General features: G+C 41.7%; 1 protein-coding gene across 1 annotated transcript in view; it reads right to left on the reverse strand.

The window, feature by feature from the left end:
- LOC311237708 (chondroitin sulfate synthase 3-like) overlaps positions 1-12425 on the reverse strand; it is a gene marked incomplete at its 5' end in the record, with an annotated part of 319391 nt that overhangs the window by 281709 nt on the left and 25257 nt on the right. The window lies entirely within an intron of this gene.

Raw genomic sequence — 12425 nt, forward strand, 5'->3', positions numbered from 1 at the left:
TCAGTGGTCAGAAGATTTGGAGCCGGTTCAGAAAGTAGTCAGACCCTCCTCTCCAGTCTCCTGTTGTAGCTAATGATTTGTTTGCCCCTTCCTGTGACGACCCAGTTCGGCACTTTGTGTTAAACCCACAATCCCCTGATCGTCCCCTGTCATACATCCTTGAAGACTTCCTCAAATTAAATCCAACTAAAAAGGGGTCTGTGTCTTGAGATATATGACGTAGGGCTGCAACTAATGACTATTTTGGTAGTCGACTAATCTGTCGATTATTTTTTCGATTAATCAATTATATATATAAAAAAAGAAAAAAATTATAAAATCTTTTTTTTTTTTTTTTTTTTTTTTTGCACTACCTATCTTTGTGAAAGTGGCTTCTCAGCTCTGGTCCAGCTGAAGACAGAGCAGAGGAACAGATTGGACATTGAGCATGACCTCAGAGTTGCTTTGAGACTCAGGACCAAACAACATCCCCAGTTCCCCCAAACTTACTGTCGGTCTGTTATGTTAAGCTAAGAAGTCTTCAGCTGGCTGGACCAGAGCTGAGAAGCCACTTTCACAAAGATAGGTAGTGCAAAAAAAATAAATAAAAAAAATGTTATGACTAATCAACGCAACAATATCTCGTCAACGATTTTTCATAATCGACATCGTCGATTATGTCGACTAATCGTTGCAGCCCTATATGACAGTATTATCGACATTAACATCTCGTCTCTGGCTACTCTTAAAAGTCCCTGGGAACAAGATCTGGAAGAGGACCTTTCATATGAGCAGTGGGAAGCAATATTAGACCTTGTTCATTCCTCAGTGATATATGTGCTTGGCCAGCACTCATTCAATACACATGTTCTATTAGTCCTGCCTGTAACAGATGTAAGCAGACCCCTGTAGACTTGATACACATGTTCTGGTCCTGTCCAGCTCTCACCAGCTACTGGACACACTTTTTGATACAGTACATGATGCAAAGAGATATTTGATAGAAACTTTGACCCAGATCCTCTTTCAGCTCTTTGGACTTCTGTCTGAAATGAGAACATCCGGGGGCAGATGTGAAGGATCCGCCCCTTCCTGACAGAAGAAGCCAACCAACTCCTCGTCCAATAAACAACAGTCAACACTAAAGACGCACTTCTTCTATCAATACCTGAAATAAAAGAAATAACCATAACTAACCTACCTTACTGTCATGCACATGTCCTAATATACTAACCAACACTGTAGCACTCAACACTTTGATGAACATTGTTAACCAGCTGATAAGAGTTGTGCCCGGCCTTTCTGATGACTTGTCGGACAGAACATGTAAGTCGCTTTGCATAAAAGCGCCAGCTAAATGTAAATGTAAAGTATATGTATTATTTTTGTTTTGTTTTGCATCGGTTGTTATTCCTCCTGATCACGGGAGTTCATAGTGTACCGACCTCTTCTATTCTCGTCTCCATCAGTGCAGATAATGGCTGGTAGAGCAGCCCACACACACGGCCCCCCTGGGGGACACCATCGTCGGAACAACGGGTGTAATTGTCTTGTGCTTCAGAAAACTCAATAAACACACTGACTATCACCGAACGTTTTACAGCTGCTTCCCATTCCTGTTTCCAAACGACTGTCTGTCTGCTTGGCGAGTGCCCAGTATCATCAGCAGGGATATTGTACCATGTGTAGGGCTGAACGATTAATCGATTTTAAATCGAAATCGCGATTTGAAATGATGCAATTAGCTAATCGAAAAAAAAAATATATATATATATATTTAACCATGAAGTCCCATTGAGATACAAGATCTCCTTTTCAAGTTGTTGTTATTGTTGTAGGAACAGTTTGGGAGAGGGAGGTAAGGGGTTTTAGATTGTGTGTTGTGAAGTTTAGACTTCAGAGAGGGAGAGTAAAGTACAGAAAAGAAGGTACCGTTGGGTACAACTATCGATTCCCAGGTAAAAAGAAAAATTGTCAGGCTCTGTGTCCCGAACAGACCCACCGCGTAGGCCAGATGCAAGCCGCATTTTACAATAAACCTGTGGGGCTGCTTAAAAAAATATATTATAATCGCGAATTTGATCGCAATTGCAATATCTGTCCGAAAAATCACACTTAGATTATTTCCCAAAATCGTGCAGCCCTAACCATGTGTTAACCGTCGGTAGTGTGATAGTAAAGGGTTAACCTTCTGTAGTGTGGCAGTGAAAGGGTTAAGAGCACAGTATCATCAGCAGGGATATTGTACCATGCGTTAAAGGAACACGCATGTTTTTGGAAAAACAGGGCTTTTGAGGTGATGAAATCACTGCGCCCAGGCAGCAATGGTTAGGCAAAAAAATATTCTGAGTATATATCTGCTTAGAAAGCGAAAATGTCTAATTATTATTTTTTTTATTTCTCCACGTGGTAAATACACAGGTCACAACATGTTTACAGGAAAGTTTTGGAGTTGTATTTGGAGTGTATTTCATGACTGTTGGGAACTAGGCTACACTGGCACACCTACATCCAGTGAATGACGCTAAGCTAGGCTAATGGCGCAGCTGTTCCCTAAGCATAATGCAGCACAGAGAAGAAAAGGGTATGTATCTGCTCGTCTAACTCCAGGGTAGATGGCAAATAAGCTAATTTCCCAAAAAGTTGCCGTGTTCCTTTAAGAGCACAGTATCGTCCGCTTCAAGACCTGTTCCCAGTCGACCGTCTGCTTGGCCAGTGCACCGCGACGCACAGCAACCTTTTACAGAGAAGGAGACCATGAGAAGCCCAGATATGAACGCTGTTAGTTAAGCAAGTGGCGGCCTACACGTTTTATCCCGTTTACTCTTGGGTTTTGTGGTTTCTGTTAGTTCAATCATGTGCTAATAATACTCTCAAAAGATCTTGCCAAGCTGCAGCGGGTGATTCGCTCTGCGGAGAGGGTGATCGGCTGTCCCCTGCCCTCCCTCAGGTCCCTGCACGACTCCAGGGCGCTGAAGAGGGCGAGAAAGATCATGGCCGACCCATCCCACCCCGGTCACAGCCTCTTCACCCTGCTCCCCTCTGGGAGAAGGCTGAGGATCCCAAAGGCTGTGAAAGCTCGACACAGACTGAGCTTCTTCCCCTCAGCCGCCAGGCTGATCAATGCCTCAGGTCCCCCCCCCCCCCCCCTCTGCCCCCAAGTGACACTGGCACAATGACATTGACTGCACTGCACTAGTCCGTACTGGATCTCTGCACACTTCACTTTATATATATATATGTATTTTATTTATTGATTAATCCCCCACTGCACTGTTTTCGTTTCATGTCTGTGTTGGTGTTTGTTTACTGTGAAAAAAGAAAGAATGCATACACTGTATTGCTGCAACAATTACCAATGTGTTTTACACAAATGGCTCAATAAAGGAATCTGAATCTGAATCTGAATCTGAATCTACTCTAGGCCTGTCCCCGACTGAGGATTTGTATAGTCGACTTATATAATACATTTTTCATCCCATTTGGGCTGTGGGGGGGGGGGGGGTGCTTAATGTCTGAAGGAGTTGACTGAAGGCTTCTTGTCCTCTCCGAAAGCATGCAATTGGTCCACTGATGGATACATCTTGATATTTGTCTAATGTGTGAAATCCTCTTTCACGCTTCTAGGCCTCTTTGCTTTTGGATATATATATATATATATATATATATATATATATATATATATATATATATATATATATATATGTGTGTGTTTTGCATTCAACTAAGAGGTTGGCAGTCGACTACGGCTCCTTTCGGTCGATTAGCCGCATTCACTCACACATTCACACACCGATGGCAAAGGCGACCATGCAAAGTGCCTACCTGCTCATTGGGAGCAGTTAGGGGGTTAAGTGTCTTGCTCAAGGACATATCGACACGCTGCCAGGTACAGTAGGAGCAGGAATCCAACCCGGGAACCACCCGGTCCCAGACGATTGAGCCACTGTCGCCCCCCCCCCCCCCCCTCCCCCCCCCCCACATAGCATTTATGATACTCGTGTACAGGCATATAGGTAATCCGGATTCAAAAACTCATGTCAAAACCTTGTACAATCAGAGACCTTAAAGGAACATGCCAACATTATGGGAAATGCGCTTCCGGTCTTTTCCAGAGTCATACTTTGACACTCGAATTTTCCCAAGGGGATCAATAAAGATCTTACCTTATCATATACAAATTTATGATGAGATACCAATTTTCCTCTCATTGCATTCAGTAGAAACTAAAGCTATCTGGCTGCAAGCTAGCCTAGCTTAGCACAAATTAATGGAAGCGGATACGGACCACTAGCCTATAGCTTAAAACTCCGTGAGAGGTGTTCTTGGCCAACAGCTAGGCTAGCTGGTCCATATCTGCTTCCCTTCATTTGTGTTAAGCTAGGCTAGCTTGCAGCTGGATGGCGTTCTACTGAACGCACAGAGAGGCACAACAGTATTTCCCATAATGTTGGCGTAGTCCTTTAACCAAGATATTAGCTAGTATCTGGGATATCAACATAAGCCTATGCCATAATATTGAGCCATAATAGAAAGATGTGAACTAGCTTAATTAATCCTTCTCTTCTAACAGAGTGTCAAAAAGCCAGGCTGCAGCGTGTCATCCACTCTGCTGAGAAGGTGATCGGCTGCAATCTGCCATCTCTCCGGGACCTGTACGCCTCCAGAACCCTGAAGCGTGCAGGTAAGATTGTGGCCGACCACCTACCACCCCGGTCACAACCTCCCCTCTGCAGTCCATCAGGGCCAAAACCTCACGCCACAAGAACAGTTTCTTCCCCTCTGCAGTGAGCCTCATCAACAAGGCTCGGGACCCTCACTGACACCCCCCACTGTGTTACATTAACACACCCCTACTGGACTAAATACTTGCATAAACATCCAAACATACCTGTTTGACTCATACTCTTTGCACATAATTGCCCAATTGCACAGCCCTGGCCTATTCCTAATTTATCTTTATTGTTAAATTCTCAGATTCTATTGTGCTATATTTAATTTAGTTTATATCCCATTTAATATTATTCAACCTCTTATTTACAGTTGTACAGCCCTGGCCTATTTTATTTCATAATTATATTATATCTATTGTGCTCAACTTACTCCACCTCTTTATTGTATTATCTGTCTGTTAATGTCTGTCCGCTAATGTCGCACCGAAAACAACTAAAGCAAATTCCTTGTATAAACGACTTGGCAAATAAAGACCTTTCTGACTCAGATATGTTCTCATTTTAATCCTGCACACAGGGAGCTGAGCAGCGTTAGGGTTATAGGGATTTGAGATTGTTGTTGTCTGCTGGCGTATTATTGTTTGTTTTTCATTCATTATTGTAAAAAGCAACTATTACCGGAGTTACAACTATTACAGTGTGGTAAACAGCTCAAACAACAATGTGGACGACGACGGGGCTGCTTCAAAAGTAGAGGCCGATCAAATAAATGAATTAAAACAGCTCTGTGACATTTGGTACGATGACGTGATGATGCGAAGGCTATGTTTTTCTTCCTGTCTTAACCCTTTCACTGCCGCACTACCAAAACGGTTAACCCTTTCACTGTGACAATACACAGAAGGTTAACCCTTTCACTGCCACACAACAGCAGGTTAACCCTTTCACTGCCACACTACAGAAGGTTAACCCTTTACTATCGTACAAATATAAGCTCTATCTTTAATTTTTCAAAATGTACAGTTGCTATTGCATGCACTCATCTGTGTTCCACTACACACATGAGTGCATGCTTACCAACTGTCCATCTGCAACACTACTATCACCAACATCTAAGAAGGGAGATCCCCCCTTGAATGGCCCTTCTAAGGTTTCTCTCCTCCACACTGCCTGTGGAGCTTTTTTTCCCTATTGTTAGGTTTTAGTGAGTTTTTCCTTACCTTCGCGTGGGGTATGTCTGGGAGTGCTTGCATTCTTTCATTTATTTGCATCCATCTAAAAATGTTTGCACCTTATGGTGTTCTTGTTCTGTTCTTGACTTATTGTTATGTTTTCTTCTTGACTTGTTTAAAGAAGATCTGTACGGCCCATGGGGACATTAACGTGTGTTGTTGGGCCCTATAAATAAATTTGATTTGATTTGATTTGATGTTTGTATATTTGTTAAATGTTTGTATATTTATATATGTTTGTATATTTGTTATTGTTCTATTTTAGAAAATGTGGCATACATATTTGTTTGTATGTCTGATTTTGATTGGTTTAATGTTCTATAATTGTTTGTATATTTTATTGGTGTTTTATTGATATTTGTTTTGTTTTTATGTTGTTTTATTGATTATTCTTGTTTAATTTTTATTTATATTTGTATCCAGACCCCAGGAAGAATAGTCGCTGCTGAGGCAGTGACTAATGGGGATCTGAAATAAAGAAATAAAGTGTGGCAGTGAAAGGGTTAACAACATTGCAACCCTCGCCATTGATGTTACATAACAGTGTTTTGTCGTGTGCTGCCTTGACATATCCTCACAGCCCCCACACTCTCCGGCAGCTGGATCCTCCTCACCCTCCGCTGCCCTCGTTCAGAGACAGTTAGTTACAGTCAGTACACAGTGAGCTGCGAGCCAAACCATGAGCGCTGGTGCTGTGCGCTGAGAGCAGGGATATTGCAGGGATATTGTACCATGTGTTTATAAGAGCACAGTGTCATCAGCACAGCTTATAATCAGCTTACCAACTGTTTCGCCTGTTTTTTATTGCAACACTACTATCACCGACATCTAGGAAGGGAGATCCCCCCTTGAACGGCCCTTCTAAGGTTTCTCTCCTCCACATTGCCTGTGGTGCATTTTTTTCCTATTGCTAGGTTTTAGTGAGTTTTTCCTTACCTTCGCGTGGGGTATGTCTGGGAGCATTGCATTCATTTAATTTATTTAAAGATTTGTGGACTTTATGGTGTTCTTTTTGTTTTGTTCTTGATTTATTGTGATGTTTCTTCTTGACTTGTTTAAAGAAGACGTGTCCGGCCCATGGGGACATTAACGTGTGTTGTCGGGCCTTACAAATACATTTGATTTGATTTGATCAGCAGGGATATTGTACCATGTGTTAACACTTTCAGTGCCGGGCCGTGTTTTCCTTTTTACCCCGTTGATGCCACGGTCCACGGCCCATGTAACGTTAATATCGCCTAATCTATGTTTTAAATTATGCTATGTGTCTAATCTGCACATCGCTTATCAAAGAATAATTTTCCAGTCAACATTGGCAAAGCAGATTGTGTTTTTATCGCTTCATTTCCTTTTTATAGCATTTTGAAAACCACTCGGTTTCGAAGAAAAAACAACACATTCCATGATAATCGCCTTTTACTGGAATATTCCAGAACGTTATCATTTGTCTGTCTATTTATGAATCGTTTTCAAATAAATGCTAGATGGTCGATAGTATATGTGTGCGCACGCACGCTCGTGCCGTGCGCTGATAATCGCTGCTATTATTTCCTCATGGCTTTTACAGTGAAACAGCCATATCACATATAGTGGAAACGCTTATATCTCCATGAAAACTAGTCTGATTATCCTAACACTGATAACATAGATTCCTTACCTGACATCAGATGGTATCCAAATGGTATATTCCAATTCCTGATCACCATTCAAAAAAATCGATAAGTATATTGATCCAACGTGTGTATCGCCGCGGCTCAGAGGCTCCAGAATGAACTCTGGTAACTCCGGCTGCATGGGTGAGAAGTCAAATGTGGAATTTTATTTTTCTCCATCCATTTTCATTGAGTCCATTCCAAAAGGGTGATTTACCATCTGGGAGACGATAGGGGGCGCTTTTTTCACATCTGATCGCCGGCGGCCCCTGGATCTCCAACGGTAGGCTCGCGTGATGCAATATGATTTCAGATCGCTAATAAAAAATAAAAAATAAAAATCAGAGAAAAGCCGTGAGTGGCGCTCAAAGTGTTAAGAGCACAGTATCATCAGCAGGGATATTGCTCTATGCGGATTTTCCACTGCCGATATGGTTCTGAGTAGTAGAGGTTAAGTATCCACTGTCGATACCCGGTTCTGAGTAGTACAGGTTAACCCTCCAGTCACCCTTCAAAAAACCCACTACCTGTCTCCTAGTGACCGAAACTGCGATTAAAAACATATCATTTTCATGTATTGTTCCAATTTTTTTTCATGAATATCATTATTAACTTCAGTCGTCACCATACATATTGAATATTCATTCATTTTCAAGATTTAAATTTTTTTTTAATTAGGGTTAGGGTTAATGTTAGGGTTAGGGTTAGAGGGTTAGGGTTACCCTAGGGTTACCCTAACCCTAACTTTAACCCTAACCCTAACCCAAACCCTAACCATAACCTCAGTAGGAGTTAGATCATTTTGTGTACTGTACTGTGTAGGGACTGTCCTGCTCCACTAGGGGCAGGCTTTTCTCATTCACTAGGCTGGGGGCGGGGCTGGCTTTTCTAATTCACAGGAGCGATCTTTTCTACTCTACGTTGGCTTTGAGAGTTGTGAATGAATGAATGAATGAAAACTTTATTTAACAGATTGCAGAATGGGTACAATACAGTACGGCTCAATACATACAATTGTTAAGGGGATGCAGACCTGAGAAAGACGTTTGTCTTGTTTCCATCAGGGTCCCCCATTTTCAATTCATATAGACATTTATGACATACACAACATACATGACATTTATGGCATAGGGTATTAGGGACATATAGGTATTTAGTACTGATACATTTGTAAATTGTGACATAACCGGTATTCAAATATACAGTACTGTTACCCCTAGATCCTGACAGAGTATATACATATGATGGGGAGGGGACTGTACATTAGGAGGGGGTGGGTGGGTGGGAGAGAAATATACATACGGCGGGGAGGGAATATATACATGTTTGATTGATTGAAAACTTTATTAACAGATTGCAGAATGGGTACAGTACAGTACATAGATGTAGCAGTAGGCCTATACTGTCTATCTGTATGTCATGTATGGGGACCCTGATGTAAACAAGACGAAAGTCTTTCTCTGGTCTGCATCCCCTTAACAATTGTGTGTATTGAGCTGTACTGTATTGTACCCATTCTGCAATCTGTTAATAAAGTTTTCAATCAATCAATCAAAACAGCTCAATACATACAATTGTTAAGGGGATGCAGACCAGAGAAAGACGTTTGTCTTGTTTACATCAGGGTCCCCCATTTTCAATTCATCATACTGTGCAGGACAGTGATGCAACAGTAGCAGGACAGTGGATCACAGTGATGTACTGTAGCAGGACAGTGATGTAGCAGGAGTCAGGACATTGGATCACAGTGATGTAGCGGATCACAGTGATCATTTTGTGTATAGTGTACTGTGTAGGGACTGTCCTGCTCCACTAGGGGCAGGCTTTTCTCATTCACTAGGCTGGGGGCGGGGCTTGCTTTTCAATTCACAGGAGCGATCTTTTCTACCACATTGTACAACAGAACTGCCGAGTCCCGAGGCTGGTAAGTGCTAGTTAAAATGTACAGTAGTGCACAAACTCTACGTTGGCTTTGAGAGTTGTATTATACTGATATAAAAGTTATGCTGTAGGTTGTATGTGGGAGGGGGGCGGGGGGCTGCGTCGCCCACAGTATTTGGTTAACGTTACTGTGGGAAGTTATGCTGTAGGTTGTGTATGGGGGCGGGGGGGGGTACGTCGTCCACGGTCTATTTAACGTTATGTACAGTAGTTGTGTTTGATTGATTGAAAACTTTATTAACAGATTGCAGAATGGGTACAGTACAGTACATAGATGTAGCAGTACTGTCTATCTGTATGTCATGTATGTCTGTCCTGATGAATTGAAAATGGGGGACCCTGATGTAAACAAGACGAAAGTCTTTCTCTGGTCTGCATCCCCTTAACAATTGTGTGTATTGAGCTGTACTATATTGTACCCATTCTGCAATCTGTTAATAAAGTTTTCAATCAATCAATCAAAACAGCTCAATACATACAATTGTTAAGGGGATGCAGACCAGAGAAAGACGTTTGTCTTGTTTACATCAGGGTCCCCCATTTTCAATTCATCATAAACAGGGGTGTAAAAAGTACCCAGAAATTATACTTTACTACTACTATTATACTAAGTACACTGTACAACTGTACAAGCAAAACTGTACATTGGAATATTGACGAAACCATACTTGGTCATTTACTGTACATTGGAGGGGGTTGGGTTAGGACATTTACAGGGTCCAGTTTCGAATTGCAGTCTCCCGTAGTTGCTCTTTGAGAGTGGTTTTGAAAGTGGGTAGTGATTCACATTCCTTTACAGCAGGGATCAGCAACCTTTTTGATACGAAGTGCCATTTTAAAATGTTCTTGTTAACCAGTGTGCCATATCAATGTTAAGGTTAATTATGACACCACATCACAATGTAAATCTCCAACAGATCTGTAATTCTATTCCATCCATATAGGCAACGTGCATAGCAATAGTTTTAATAACCATTTTCCTCTCATAAATATATAAGAGAATGCTGCCGTCTTTATGAGATGCTTGCTTGCCATACCTGGACACATTCAGCCTTGTCTGCCTCATCCTTTAAAGTTCTCATGTTTGGTCTCAAAATGGCGTTTAACACTCAATGTTCGGCAAACAACAACAGACTGACCCTTCTCATTGGCTCTGACCATGAAATATCCCTGGTATATCAGTCAACCTACAGTACCATAAATAACAGGCTGTGCAACTGCCAATGGCTGTGAAAGAGGTAACTGCATGGGGAGGTAACTCAACATTTCCAAAAAGGTTCCTCTTACACATTTGCTAGTGTGCTATGTTGGTTTAGATAATGTGTACCAATGGTGGCACTCGTGCCTAAGGTTGCTGACCCCTGCTTTACAGCTTTGGGTAGGGCGTTCCACATCGATGTGGCATAATTGCGAACTGTGTTTAGTCCCTTGTTTGAGCCGAATCTGGGTTTAACATGATTTGTGGAGCTCCCTCTGGTGTTGTGATCGTGGTATTCACTGACCTTTGGGAAGTATTTTGACATGTACATGGGTACCTTAGTCGTATAGTGTATCTTGTTGACCAGGCCCATTGCAAGTTGCTGTACTCTGTCGTCTACTCTAAGCCATCCTAGGTTGTCAAAGTGGGCAGGGGTGAGGTGGGTTCTAGGAGTAAGGTCAAGCAGTAGTCTGACCAGTTTGTTTTGAGATCTGCCAGGTTATGACATTTATGCTTCTACCTAAAACTAGGTTATGTGAGTAGCTGGGATTGGTTCAGGTTCTGATATTGCTGTACAGGCCAAGATTTCACTGATCGCTTTAGTACTTAGACACATAGCACTATGTTGTATCCTCTCACCAGGCTCCAATGCAATGGGGCACATTTTCACATGATGTTGCTGTCAATGACGCATTATACAAAATGGTCATCAGTAGTGGCCACAGAAATAAACCCATATTCCATAATGGGACTTGAGTATACTGAATATTTGACCATACCAAATACCAAATATATTGCCAAAAGGAAAGGCCAATTTAAATTAGTATTAGCAACAGTAACAGTGTATTGCACTACTATTACTACTACTGTTAACTGTTAACTGTTACCCGTTATTGCACACATTTATTGTTACCTGCTACCTGTTATTGCACAATTTTATTGCACACATTTTTTTGTATTGGATTCTATTATATGTTGTACCAATTGCACATCGTTGCGGGCAAGACCACCCGCATTTCATTGTATATCCGTATGCCGTGACAAATAAAACTCTTGACTTGACTTGACTTGATCTCATATAAAAGGCCTTCTAGTAGGCCAGTTGACTAACTCACATAATTAGCATCATATAGCCACAATACTAACTAACAATGCTTTACTTTTTCTCTTTCCTTGGCATGTCTCCCAGGGGGCCCGGAATCACTACTTACTGGTCTGTTTAGTCCTATCTCATTCCTCATCTCTCCTGCTCCATCCCTCATCTGCTGACTGTGGTCATCCTGTCCTGGGTGTGTTTGGTCTCCTGCTCCACTCTTCTTCAGGCTCTGTGATCCTGCACCTTTTTAGGGTGAAGGATATCGGCAGCCATTGGACGTGGTTGGCTGCCTGAATTTAGCTTAAGTCTATTGCTCTTTTTGCCCAACAAAGTAACTGCAATTTTTTTGAGGACCAGCACCATGAAAGGACAAGACAATCTGAATGTGTGCACATAACCTCACCATGCTCACTGAGAACACCTGCACAATGAGGATTACAGTTGATCACAAATGATGTGCTTGTTTATGTGTTGTGCTTGTAGTAGTAGTGTTAGCTTGTGTGCTATTTGATTGTTATTATTTACACTGTTTCTAAACAACTCCTAACTGATCAGAAAAAGTTACTGGAATATGTTGTTTCTTTACACATATGTTGGATTATGTAATTGGTTTGTCTTTTTTATTGGTTTGTCATGACAAACCAATTACATAAT

Source organism: Notolepis coatsorum, assembly GCF_963971535.1.
Source record: "Notolepis coatsorum genome assembly, chromosome: 12".
Classification (NCBI taxonomy): domain Eukaryota; kingdom Metazoa; phylum Chordata; class Actinopteri; order Aulopiformes; family Paralepididae; genus Notolepis; species Notolepis coatsorum.